Genomic DNA, 13,096 nt, shown 5'->3' with positions numbered 1-13,096 from the left:
TGGAACCCCTTTTGTGTTCTAAAAACAAGAAACAAACCTAGAATCAAAGTGAATGCCCATGAGTTGGGAATGACCAAACTGTAACATGTGAATGTCATGGAAAATTATTGTGCAGTAAGAAACAACAAAGATGAGGAATTCAGAGAAACATTAGAAGGCTTATACAAACTTATGCAGAATAAAGCAAGCAGAGACAATGTTATTTCAGTTTACATTTATAAAGGGGGTATGGTGCATGGGCAGCTAGGTGGCACAGTGGATGGAGCCCCTGGCCTGGAGTCAGGAAGATCTGAGTTCAAATCTGGCCTCAGACACTTACTAGCAGTGTGACCCTGGGAAAGTCACTTAACCCTGTCTGCCTCAGTTTCCTCATCTGTAAAATGAGCTAGAGAAGGAAATGGCAAACCATTCCAGTATCTTTGTCCAAAAAAAACTCCAAATGGGGTGACAAAGAATCAGACGTGACTGGAAAAATTGAACAACGTGTGGTGCGTGAACAGACCTCTCCATGTAGAGAAGTCTGGGAAGATGGCTTCTGGGAGAATCATGATGACAGATAAGGGTAGTGGCTTGAAGGAGACTGTAGAGCATCCATGGACATTGTGTAACTGGTTCCTGGTGGTCAGCTACCAGGGAGGAAGCCTTTTTCAAAAAGACCTGAGTCAGCTTTACCATCACTTTGCTCTATTTGTGTCTGGGGGATCTTAGGGATTCTTTTACTCACATAGTCCTTGTCCTCGTCTGTTTGTTTGTTTGTCTGTTTTATTTTATTTTATTTTTTAAATTCTAGGTGAAGTGAGTGGAGTCTCAGACCTTGGAGGAAAATGGGAGTCAGATCCAACCTGGGTTTTGCAGCTAGTGCAGTACTGATGCCCCAAGGAGCCATTTTGGGAGTGACATTCAAGTCCCTGGCCCAGTGGAGGGCAGCCACGTCAAATCTAGGCTCGAACTTGGTGAGACAAATGTCATGTAAGAACTTAGCTAAGTTTTAAGACTATTTTCCTGGAGACTTAGATGGTGTAGGGGAGAGTATGCCCTGGAGGAAATGGCTGTATATTTATTCTTGACATATCTTTGAAGTTAACATATTTTTATAAAAGCCAGCCAGTGTTAAATGGTTAAATGGAAATGCGAGCTAGTCACTGGCCCCTAGCAATGAGGAATGCAGATGGTGGTGGCTTGAGCCCATGGCGGTGGAGAAGAAAGAACCCCACAAACCCCTCCGGGTCCCCTAGAGCCTTGAGGGGGCCATGTACTCAACCTGGTCTTGAGAGAGTGGGGCCAGAATGTACGTGTGACCCATGATTATATGTCTATTATAATGTAAACAACAGACCACTCTTGGTTGGGGGAAACACGCCTCCTTCTTTTCAAGAGAAATGGGAAGGGCTGTGCTACAGGGTGGAGAGTGTTTCATCCACTGTCAAACACTGGCATTGAATAGATTGGCTGTGCTTAATTGTTTTTCTTTGTTATTAGAGAGGCCTCATTTCTCTCTCCCTCTCTCTCCCTCCCTTCCCTCACCAGCTCCCATAGATTCAGTTATCATCTTTACATCTATATGTTTAGTCCTAGGCTCTCTCCTGATTTACAATCCTGCATCACCAGCTATCCATTAGACAGTTCAAGGTGGGTATCCCATAGGTGTGTCAAACTTCACATTTCCAAAATCATTTATTTTTCTCCCCCACCAAAGCCACCCCTCTTCTAAACGTGCTCGTTGTCAATGCCACAACCATTCTTCCTCAGTCATGCCGACTCCTCACTCTCAGTCACTCCGTGTGTCCAGTCACCCCCTACTGTACCTCACTGCCTGTTCTTGTCTCCTAGTCCCACAGCCCTCAGACCAGGACTTTGGGTATTTAGAGGAGGGGGGACCCTCCCATCAATGGGAAGGGAATAAGAATGCTAGCTGACTTTCAGATAGCACTTCAAAATTTTGCAGAGCATTTTATGCCCATTATTTCATCCTACACCCAGCCAAGTCAACAAGCATTTATTAAGTGCTAAGCACTGAGAAACTAAGCATAACCAGAAAGAAATACAGTCTCTGTCCTCAAAGAGTGTCCTTGTCAGAGAATACCTCCTATAAAAGGAAGCTAAAGGGGGGCAGAGCATGGAGGTAGCCAGCTAGAAGCATTCTAGAAAAAGTCTGGGAGGGCCAGGAGGGCAGCCTGGAGAGGAAGGAAGGTACGGCTGCCCTGGGTGCTCTCCTTCAAATGGAGGTTCTGGGAGGAAGGAGCCAATCAGAGGGAGGGACCGAGGAGGTTTGGACTACTTCCAGTGTGGGAAGTCCAGGGGTGAAGCAAGCTTCCAGAGTACTTTCCATGGAATGGTAAAGTCCAAAAGAGTCAAGAGTGCATCAGGAGTGCATCCTGGAGAGAGATGATCCTTTGAGATTGGTACGACTGCTACCCATAGGTACTATTATTCTCATTGTTCATATGGGGAAACCAAGGCTTAGAGCAGTTCAGTGACTTATCCTGGGTCACACAGCTGATGAATGCCAGGGGTGAGGTGTGAGCCTATGCTGGGGTTCTAGCGGCTCTACCATCCCTCTTATATAAGTTGAGAAAGGAGCCTTAGGGATCACTTAAATCAACCCCTTCATTTCACAAAAGGAGGAAACTGAATTCTTAAGATGAGAAATGATTCTTGCTGAGGAGTCCCAGGGGGCAGTCCTTTCCTTGTGCTAAGTGCCCTCTGGAACTGTCCCAAAGAAGGTTCCGCTTCTCAAGAGGTCCTTGAGTGAGCACAAGATGGACACTTGTGGAGATGTTATGGAGGCATTCCTTTGTAGGGATGGGAGGGACAAGACGGGCCCTTTCCAAATTGGAGATTACTTGATGCTTATGGGGACTCCATGAGCCTCTATTTCTTCCCCTGTAAAATGGAAGTAATAATTCCTGAACCTGTGGTGACCTACCTCAGAGGGTTACTTTGACCTTCAAATGAGATTGTGCATATAAAACGCTCTTCTGCTTCCTTTGCAGTCAGATCAGCTGCCAAAGCAATATTCCTAAAGCTTGTTTCTGACCATGTTACCTCCCTCCCCCTATAAACTCCAGTAGCTCCCTATTACCTCCAAGATCAAATACAAAATCCTGTTTGGCATTCAAAGCCCTTCCAAACCTGCTCACCCCACCTCAACCCATTTCCAGTCATCTCAACCTTACTCCCTCCACATGCTCTGCCGTCCATCTACACCAGCCTCCTGACTGTTCCCGGAACAAAACGTTCTATCTCCCAAACTAAGCATTTTTCCCAGATGTCCCCCATGCCCTGGATGCCTCCCCGCCTCATCTCTACCTTGCAGCTTCCTCAGCTTCCTTCAGGTACCAGCTAAAATCCCACCTTTCACAATCCCTTTTAATTCCAGGGCCTTCCTTTTATTATTTCCTTGTCCACATGTTGTCTTCCCCACCAGACTGGGGACAGGTCTTGACCTTTCTCTATGTCCCCAGCACACAGTGCAGTGCCAGACGTGTAGTAGGCGCTTTTCATAACTGTTTCTTGACTGGCTAACTTAAACCTCTCTTGCTGTCATTTCAATTCATCCTTCTAGTCCTGGGCTCCAGCGTTCTTCAGGGCCCATCACAGGCTGTTAGTTCCTTGATGGAAAATAGCAGATGGAGATGCTGTTAAAAATAGAAATCAGGCCCAGAAGAGGGGAGAGGAACCTGGCTGCTAATCACATGGAAGGGGCCTGGGATTGTGCCTTGGAAATCACAAGAGTTTACTGCGCAGGGGATTAAGGCTTCAGCATCTGGGGAGTGTCTGTTGGGGCAGCTCTGTGGCGACGATTGTGGTGATGACGGGAGTGACTGTGCTATCGATACCCAAGCAGGCCCCATCTTCCAGGGCCAGCCCAGGCCAGACCTCCGTCTGCTCCATGAGCTCACACTCCCCTGCCCTCGCTCCCAGCTCCCAACATACACACACACACACACACACACACACACACCCAACTCTGTTTAATTCCCCAATACACAGGACTCTATTTAACTTCCTCCTTTCTGCCGATCAGTCCAGTTGCCCCAGCTCCCTCCATCCTTGACCCAGATTCAGCCAGCCCACCCAAGGCTCTCAGTTCCTAAGACCATCAGAGTAGAAAGGGTGCTTGGAGCATAGAGTGTCAGAGCTGAGAAAGTCCTCAGAACATGGGATGTCAGAGATCGTAAGAGCCTTAGATCATAGAATGTCAGACTTAGGAGGGACCTGAGAACAAAGAATGTCAGAGCTGGAAGGGGCCTTAAAACACAGACTGTCAGAGCTGGGAAGGGCCTTAGACAACCTTTAGTCCAACTCTTCATTTTACAGGTGAAGAAACCAAGGCCTAGAAAAATACATGCGTTGCCTTTAGAGGCAGGGCCAAGACTTAAGCTTCTCAGGCCATTGCTTTCCTCCACACTCTGGCACCCACAGGTCTAGCATGACCATAGAGGGCCTGAGATGATGGCTGAGGATGGGCTACTCCTCCCAAGGCAGGGATGTCTAAAGGAAAGTGCCCTGAAGCTCTGAGAGGAGAAGCTACTTGCTCAGGGTCACACAGGATCTTAGTGTCAGGGCCAAGTCTCCAAAATCCCTTTCATGGCTCTGGCTCTCCTCTGTTGCCCAAGGAAGGAACCTAATGAGGGTATGGGGCATCTCAGGAGGTAGAGTAGGGAGAGGGAGCAGAGGAGGCTATGCAAATGGAAGGAAGGGGGGAGGAAGGAAAGAAGTGAGGGAGGGACTGAAGGAGGGATGGAGGGAGGAAGGAAGGAAAGAAGAAAGAATGGAGAGAGAAGGGGGAGGAAGAAAAAAGGGAGAGAGGAGGGAAGGAAGCATTTATTAAATGCCTACTATGTGCCAGGCACTATGCTAAGTGCTTTACAACTATCTCATTTAATCCTCACAACCAACCCTGGGAGGTATCTGTTGTTATTGCCTCAGATGAGGAAACTGAGGCAGGCAGAATTTAAATGACTTGTCCAGGGTCCCACAGCTAGTAAATGTCTGAGTCCATATTTGAATTCAGGTCTTCCTGACTCCAGGCCCAGCCCTCTACCCACTGCACCACCCAGCTGAAGGCAAATAGTGGTTTAATGGAACATGAGTAATCAGGAGATCTAACTTCAAATCCTGTGTGATCTCAGGCTAAAGCTTTTTCACCTCTCTTGGCCTCAGCTTCTTCATCTGATAAATGAGGGGTTGTAGTGGAGGAGCTAACTTTTAACTTTGTAGCATCTTAGGGTGTTGGATCTCCCCAACAAATTGTCTCTCTCCTTTGTCTTAATCCCTCAGGGCCCTGGGTCTTGGTTGAGGGCTGGGGAGGAGGAAGAATCAGTGGAGGGCACCAATCATGTTACACTTAAACACCTTAAGGCCAGTGATTTCATCTGCTGCTGTCAGATCAGTGAAAGGAACCTTGTATTTGGAGTCAGAGGACTTGATTCCAGTTCTACCTACTACTACTACACTACTAACTGCCACTAATATACTAATAATACTAACACTACTACTGCTACCTGTTTGATCTGAGTCAGCATCTTAACATCTCTGAGCCTGAGTTTTCTCATCTGCCAAATAAGGAGGGCTAGATTGGATGGCCCCCCGATCTTCAATCGCCTGATCCCATGCTGAGCACTTATACCTTAGGGGATGGTCTTGGTGAACTGCTGTGGGCAAAAAAAAAAAATCCTTGTTCTGTAGCAGCCTGGTAATGAGCCTTTCTGAATTTATCCAGACTAGATCTAAGATTCAGGGTAGATGCTCCTTAGCTGGCTACCCTAAACACCTCCTTAGCTTGGGGACAGGATTAGACTTCTCAGGGCCCTAGAGCTCAAAATCCAGTGGTTCTGTATGAGGCAGGAATCCTTGTTAGGGGGCCACTGCCCAAGTCCCAGTGAGACAGAATGAAATACTTCAAGTCACAGCAGGGAGGGTGGGGATTTTAGGGTAATGGACATTTCTCCCAGAAGGAAAAGTCTCTTCCTTTCTCTAGACCTCAGTTTCCCCATGTGTAAAATGGGAGTTTGGATGAGACCATCTTTGTCTGAGGTGAATCTGAAATCACCATGCAGTTTCACACTTCTATGAAGACAAAGAAAACTGGAACATAAGACATAATGATCAATATGTGTTAATAAAGGAGAACTACACACTTGTCATCTGTGAAAGGCTGTTGTTACAGGGTAGTGGGAATAGCCTGTGTGGTTCCAAAGTGCTGAATTAGGAGCAGTGTGTGTGTGTGTGTGTGTGTGTGTGTGTGTGTGTGTGTGTACTTGGGGGACAGAGGGCAAGAAGAATCATAGGGCAGCAGATTTGGGCTCCTGACTTCTCAGCTGAAGTCCTACCTTTTGCAAGAAGCCTTTCCCGATCCTCCTTAATTTAGTGCCTTCTCTCTGAAATTATCTCCAATTTATATCCTTTATATATTTTCTTCATTATGTTTAGCCATGCCCAATCCTTTATGACCCCATCTGGGGTCATACTGCAGTGGTTTGTCATTTCCTTCTCCAGCTCATTTTGCAGATGAGTAAACTGAGGCAAACAAGGTTAAGTGGCTTGCCTATGGTCACACAGCTAGAAAGTGTCTAAGATTGAATTTAAACTCAGGTCCTCTTGACTCCAGGCCCCTCACTCTATCCACTATGTTTGTATGTAGCTGTTTGTGTATTGTCAAGAGCAGGGACTGTTTATTACTTTTCTCTATATCCCCAGTGCTTAGCACAGTGCCTGACAAACAGTAGGTACTTAATAAATGCTTATTGACTTGACTTACTATATAAAGATGAACTTCCTGACCATCAGAGCTATCTCAAAGTGGAATGGGCTGTCTATGGAGATAAAAGGTTCTCTCATTGGATATGTTTGAGTAGTGACTGGAAGACCATTTTTTCAGGGACATTAGTAGAGGGGATTTCTATTCAGGTCTGGGCTGGTTTGATGATTGCTTGAGGTCCCTTCCAACTCTGGAATGTCTGGTTCTTGGTCATGACATTTTCCATACAATAGACTCTGGGCAATAGTTTATAGGATTGAGGATGGAATGTTCTTAGGAGACATCCTCAGTGGGGTCTTAAAAGGCAAGTCCTCCTTTATACTCTGACCCTATGAGAAAGTGACCAGTCCTCAGACTCTGGGAGCCATACCAAGTGGTGACCCAATGAGGATCTGACAGTGTACTTGGAGAAATGCCACAATTCTTCTAATAACATTAACAACAACAACAACAGTAGCTCACATGTGTGTGACCCTATGCGATTACAAAGAACCAGCGTGTCTGAGTTCTCAGCGGATTTGCACAGCAGCCATGGGAGAGATAGGAAATGGAGTATTACCTCCTTTGTGTAGATGAAGGAGCTGAAGCTCAGAGAGAAGCAGGGACTTGGCCACCATCACAGGCCTGGTACGTACTAGATCTGGAACTCAAAGCCAAACTTCTGGCATCCGGTCCAATTGCTGAGTAAACCGGGAATAGAGCCCAGGTCTCCTGACTTCTCATTTGCACCAATCAATGAATCAGTCAGCAAGCATTTGTATAATGTGCCAAGCACAGTTCTAGGCACTAGGAGTACAAAGATAAAAGGGAAAACAGTCCACCCTCCCCTTTAAGGAACTTGCATTCTGTTGTGGCACTGTTCTTCACTTCAGTTTAATCATACAATTTCATATAAACTCACTATGATTCAGACAGCCAAAGTTTACCATTGCTCTTTCTGCGGAAAGAAAGCTTGTTAAACAAATCCATGGTGTAATCCAGGGAGAGATAGTACTTGTAAAGTGCTTTACAAACCTTAGAGTGCTGTGTAAATTTAGCGATTATTGTATTATTATACATGTTTAACCTACTTAGGGGAGCAATTGATATAATCGTAAGTCAGTCACTCTTATCTTGAAGGATTCTTCAAGCCCGTCTCAAAGGGTCTCTAGTTGCCTGGATATATTAGCTAGAAGTTCTTGTCACTGGATTTGTTTAAAAGTAATGGTGCTTTCCCAAAGAGGTCGAAGAAAAAGGGAAAGGACGTACGTGTACAAAAATATTTGCAGCAGTTCTTTTTGTGGTGCCTAAGAATTAGAAATTGAGGGGATGCCTATCAGTTGAGATATGGCTGAATAAGTTGTGGTATGTAGTTGTGATGGAATACTATTGTGCTACAAGAAATGACAGCAGGATTGTTACAGAAGAACCTGGGACGACATGAACTGATGCCAAATGAAGTGAGCAGATCCAGGAGAACGTTGTACACAGTAACAGTAATCAGCCGTGAAAGATGTAGCTACTTTGATCAATACAAAGATCCATGACAATTACAAAGTATTCATGATGAAAAAACGACATCCACCTTCAGAGAAAGAACTGATGAACTCTGAGTGCAGACTGAAGTATATTTTTTCACTTTATTTTTCTTGCTGGGGGTGGGGGGGTGGGGAAACATGGTGAATATGGAAATATGTTTTGCATGACTTCATATGTATAAAGTGTGTACTTGCTTGCCTTCTCAATGAGTAAGGGAGAGGCTGGAGGAAGGGAGAGAATTTGGAGCTCAAAATTTTTTTAATGAATTTAAGAAATAAAAAGGTTGCATCATAAAATAATAAAGCAACCTTTCTTTAAAAATATTTCTTGATTCTCATTCATTCAGATAGATGCGTTCTCCAAGTAATAGTGTTAAAAAGACAACTGTCATTGAAATCTATGTGCTGGGCCTTTTGGGGAGGGGGGCAGAACCAGAGATGAGCAAGACTGGTCCTTTCTGATGAGCACAGCTGAAAAATTTAATAACACTTGAGTGGTTATGATTGTTGTCCTTCATGCTCTAACAGGACAAAAATGACATCACCCTGTCAGGGTCAAGTTACAGTGTGTCTGACTGGCTAATCGGACCAATATAAGCTCAGAAGGCTCTACGGGTACAAATAGTCCATAGGAATATTGGGAGTGTAGATGTCTCTAAATTTGCGCATCTCACGTTAATAATAATAATGATGATGATGATGATGGTACAAAACAACAGAGATTGCATATGGCAGGGCAGAATCGTGGGACTCTTAGAATCTGTAGAAGGACTTTAGATCTGGAAAGGACTTAGACAGTCAGAGCCAGAAGGGGTCTTAGAGCATGGGACATTAAAGCTGAGTTAGCAGTGCAGTATAGTGGGAAGAGCCCTGACTTTGGAGTTAGAGGTCTTGGGTTCAGATCCTGCTTCTCTCTGGGCCTCTGTTTCCTCATCTCTAAAATGAAAGAGGTTGGGCTGGGTGACTTGGTCCCTGCCAGATCTGCAGTTATGATCTTATGTGACCTTAGAATGTTAAGGCTAAAGACCTTCTGACATGGAATGTTCAAACACAGAACATTTAAGCTAGAAAGGATAATAGCAATTCATGTTTCTGTTGTACTAAAAGTCTGCAAAGCACCTTGCTCATAACATCCCTGTGAAGGTGATACCGAGTATATTATCCCCATTTTACAGAGGAGAAAACTGAAACTTGGAGTGGGTAAGTTGTGTGCCTGTGGTCCACAGTTGAATCCAGACTGCCTGACTCTTTGTCCTGTTTTTTTCTTTTTTTTCCATTAGAATTTGCTGTGTTTATCAGACCAGTTTGGTTACTAGACACCTTTTGAATTTGAAATCCCAGACTTTGAGAGTTGCAAGAGACCTCCCAGGGCATCTAGGCCAACCAAGCTATACTTGAACTGAGGGCCCAGCTTCACCTTCCCCAGCAATTGGCTATTTATGCTTTGTTTGAAGACCTCCAGTGAGAGGGAACTCAGTGCCTCCCCAGTGGGCACATTATACTTTTAGACAGCCTCTTTGGAAGGTTTTTCTTCCATCAAGCTGAAATCTCACTCCCTTCAACTTCCCCCCATGACCCCCAGCTCTGTCCTCTGGGAGCTAAGCAGAACTAGTATTATTGATAGATCTAGACTTGTTGGTCCAGGGAATACCCCAGACATAAAGGGGAAGGAGGCTTGGGAAATTTGGGGTATAAAACATAACAAATTAAGGTTATTTCATTTAAAAAAAGATCGCCCACAAGTTTTTTTATAATACATAATTTCATATTTAACATTGGAATATCACTGTCATTATTTGTTCATGGAACCCTTATTATGGACAACAGCTGGGGAAATACTGACTTTGTCCAAATCCTTCATTTTACAGATAAGGAAACTGAGGTCCAGAGAAGTAGAAATAACTTTTCCAAGGCCACCTGGACAACTTGTTTTCCTCTTTATTTCTTCCCTCCCCTTCTTTTCTTTTTCTTTTCTTTTTTTTTAGGGGGGGGCAATTGGGGTTAAGTGACTTGCCCAGGGTCACTCAGCTAGTAAGTGTCAAGTGTTTGGTCTGAGGCTGGATTTGAACTCAGGTCCTCCTGACTTCAGGGCCGGTGCTCTATCCACTGTGACACCTAGCTGCCCCCCCCTTTTCTTCATCCTCTTTCTACATCTATTCCTCTCTTTCCTCCCTTCTCCTACTCTTGCCCTCAGTCCCTTCCTTCCCTTCTTTCTCTTCTCCTTTTTCTCTTACTCCCTTCATCTTACCTTCTCTTCACTCTCTCCTTTCCTCCCTCTCTCTTGCTGCTTTCCTCTCTTCTCTCTTCCCTTTTCCTCCTTTCCTCTCCATTCTCTCACTCCATCCCTCCCCTCCCTTCATGTCTTTTCCTCTTTTTGTCCCCTCTCCTCTTTCTCTTCTCTCTCCCTCACTCTCCTCTCTCCCTTCTTCTCTTGTCCTTTCCTCCTCCTCTTTCTTGCTCCCCCCTCCTCCATTTGACCTCTTTTCTCTCTCACTTCCTTCTAGACAGTTATAATCAGCAACAGCTTTTGCCCCACACGGAACACAGAGTTGGACAGGAACAAAAACCATCTAAGCCAACCACTATCTGAACAAGATTCAGAGACAGACACCTTAAAGAAGGGCTGGTCCAGTTTTTGCTACAAGAATTCCAGTGAGCAGCAACCTCATGACCTCCAGAGACGACTCACTTCGTTTTCAGACAACTCTGAATGTTAGGAAATATTACACCCCATCTAAACCTGCCTCCTGACCACTCTCAGGCCTTATCCAACTCTTAGATGAGAAAGTGAGGTCACTGAGGACTAGGTGGGAAACAGGACCCAGGGTGCCGGCTGGGGCCCTCGGCCCCTGCCTGCCTGGGAAGGGTGTGTTAGCCTAGGGCTTGGGGAGAGGAGGGTGGCTAGGAAGGTTTAATGTGAGCGAATGGAAATCAGGTGGTGGGAATACTGGGGACAGGAAATGGCCAGCACGTCTGGGCAATCAGATAACCCAAATCACCGGCACCGGTAATTGAGGAGAAGGAAAATATATTAATCTCCCAAATAGGGTTGGAGGAGCTTCCCCCTCCTACTCATAGGGCTCCATGGGGCCTTTGAACCTTGAATGTCCAAACTGGAATGGACCTTAGAATACAGAATATCAGAGCTGGGAAGGACTTTAGAACATAGAATGTTAGAGCTGGGAAAGCCCTCAGAACAGAGAATGTCAGAGCTGGAAGAGACCTTAGAAGATACAATGTCAGAGCTAAGAGAGGCCTTAGAACGCGGAATATCAGAGTAGAAGGGACTTTGGAACACAGAATGTCAGAGCTGAGAGGGGCCTTAGAACATAGAATGTCAGAGCTGGGAGAGACCTTAGAACATAGAATGTCAGAGCTGGGAAGGATTTTAAAACACAGAATGTCAGAGCTGGGAAGGGTCTTAGAGACCCATCTACTCCAGCCTCCTCATGCTACACTGTAGTTAGGAAAACTGAGGACCAGATTTGGGAAATTGATTTGCCCAAAGACACACAGAGAGTAGTAACTAATGGTCCTTGGAGCGATTCTCTGCCCAGTCTTGATGAAGTCACCCTCCTGCATACTTTGCAACAATAATAACACATTTTCCCATCTCTCTGATACATTTAATGTTTGTGAAGCCTTTTCTTCACAACAGACCCATGAGGTTGGGAGTGCAAGAAGGATCTTGGCTGGCACATGGCCTTCTGCCATATATTAGAGGTGGAAGGGAGCTCAGTCATCATCTAATTCAGGGGTTATTAACCTGACACAGGACCCTCGGTTTCAGGATGAGAAAAAAAAATTGAATCTTTTTTCACTCAGCTACTTCTCACCCAAATTTAGCAGAAACTTACTGTGTGACTCTGGGCAAGTCACTTAATCTTTCTGCCTCAGTTTTCTTATCTGTAAAATAAAGTAATTAGCACCTACATCCCTGGATTGTTGTGAGGATCAAATGAGATTGGAAGCCTTAAATGTTATACAAATGCCAGATATCAGCAGTTGTGATCTGGTTCTCAAAGTGTGTGGCCTGAGGGTCCCTAGGACCCCTTCAGAAGGTCCATGAGGTCAAGTCTATTTTCACAATCATGTTAAAATGTTTTGATTTCTAATATAGTATATTTTGATAGATATAATCCACATAAACATAAAAGCTCTTGGGAAAGGGTCCTCAAAGGACCCTGAGATCATAGTGCATCAATGGCAGGTCTAGGGCTTGAACCCAGTTCTGCTCTCTTTCCAGTCTCTGATCAGCAAACCCTGATTAAGGGCTTGCTACCTGCAAATCCAACCTCAGACACCTACCAGCTGTGTGATCCTGGGCAAGTTACTTAATTCTGTTTGCCTCAGTTTCCTCATTTGTAAAATGGACTGGAGAAGGAAATGCAAACCACTCCAGTGCCTTTGTCAAGAAAACCACAAATGAGGGCACAAAGACTTGGAGACACTGAAAAAATGACTCAATAACAACTAAATGTGCACAATACTAGGTTAGGTCCTGGGGAAGATGTACTTTGTGGAATGGTCATGATATTTAGATAAATGACCCTACCATTATGAAATTTACCTCCTGGAAGACTATTCAAGGCAATAAGCATTTATATACATAGATGCATAATAATAGCTAGCATTTATATAGAACCTACTGTGTGCCAGGCTCTTTACAAATATTATCTTATTTGATCCTCGCAACAACCTTGGGAAGGACGTGCCAGTACTATCCCCAGTTTACAAATGAAGAAACAGATGCAGGCCAAAATGAAGTGACTTGCCCAGAGTTGCATGGCTAGTAAATGCCTGAGCCTGGATTTGA

At 44.8% G+C, this 13,096-nt stretch overlaps 1 long non-coding RNA gene across 4 annotated transcripts in view; it reads left to right on the top strand.

Annotated features, from left to right (window-relative positions):
- Positions 1–8,604, top strand: part of LOC110210554 (uncharacterized) — a 36,805-nt gene extending 28,201 nt beyond the window's left edge. For all 4 annotated transcript variants that reach the window (XR_013487788.1, XR_002325122.2, XR_013487789.1 and 1 more), the window contains one exon: positions 791–8,604. This is a non-coding gene — a long non-coding RNA (uncharacterized LOC110210554). The remainder of the gene's footprint in view (positions 1–790) is intronic.
- Positions 8,605–13,096: the final 4,492 nt, after the last annotated feature.

Source organism: Phascolarctos cinereus, unplaced genomic scaffold (genome assembly GCF_003287225.1).
Source record: "Phascolarctos cinereus isolate Bilbo 61053 unplaced genomic scaffold, phaCin_HiC Scaffold_726;HRSCAF=1367, whole genome shotgun sequence".
NCBI lineage: Eukaryota > Metazoa > Chordata > Mammalia > Diprotodontia > Phascolarctidae > Phascolarctos > Phascolarctos cinereus.
Note: the sequence above shows the minus strand (reverse complement) of the source record. Positions and strands in the feature narration are given on the sequence as shown.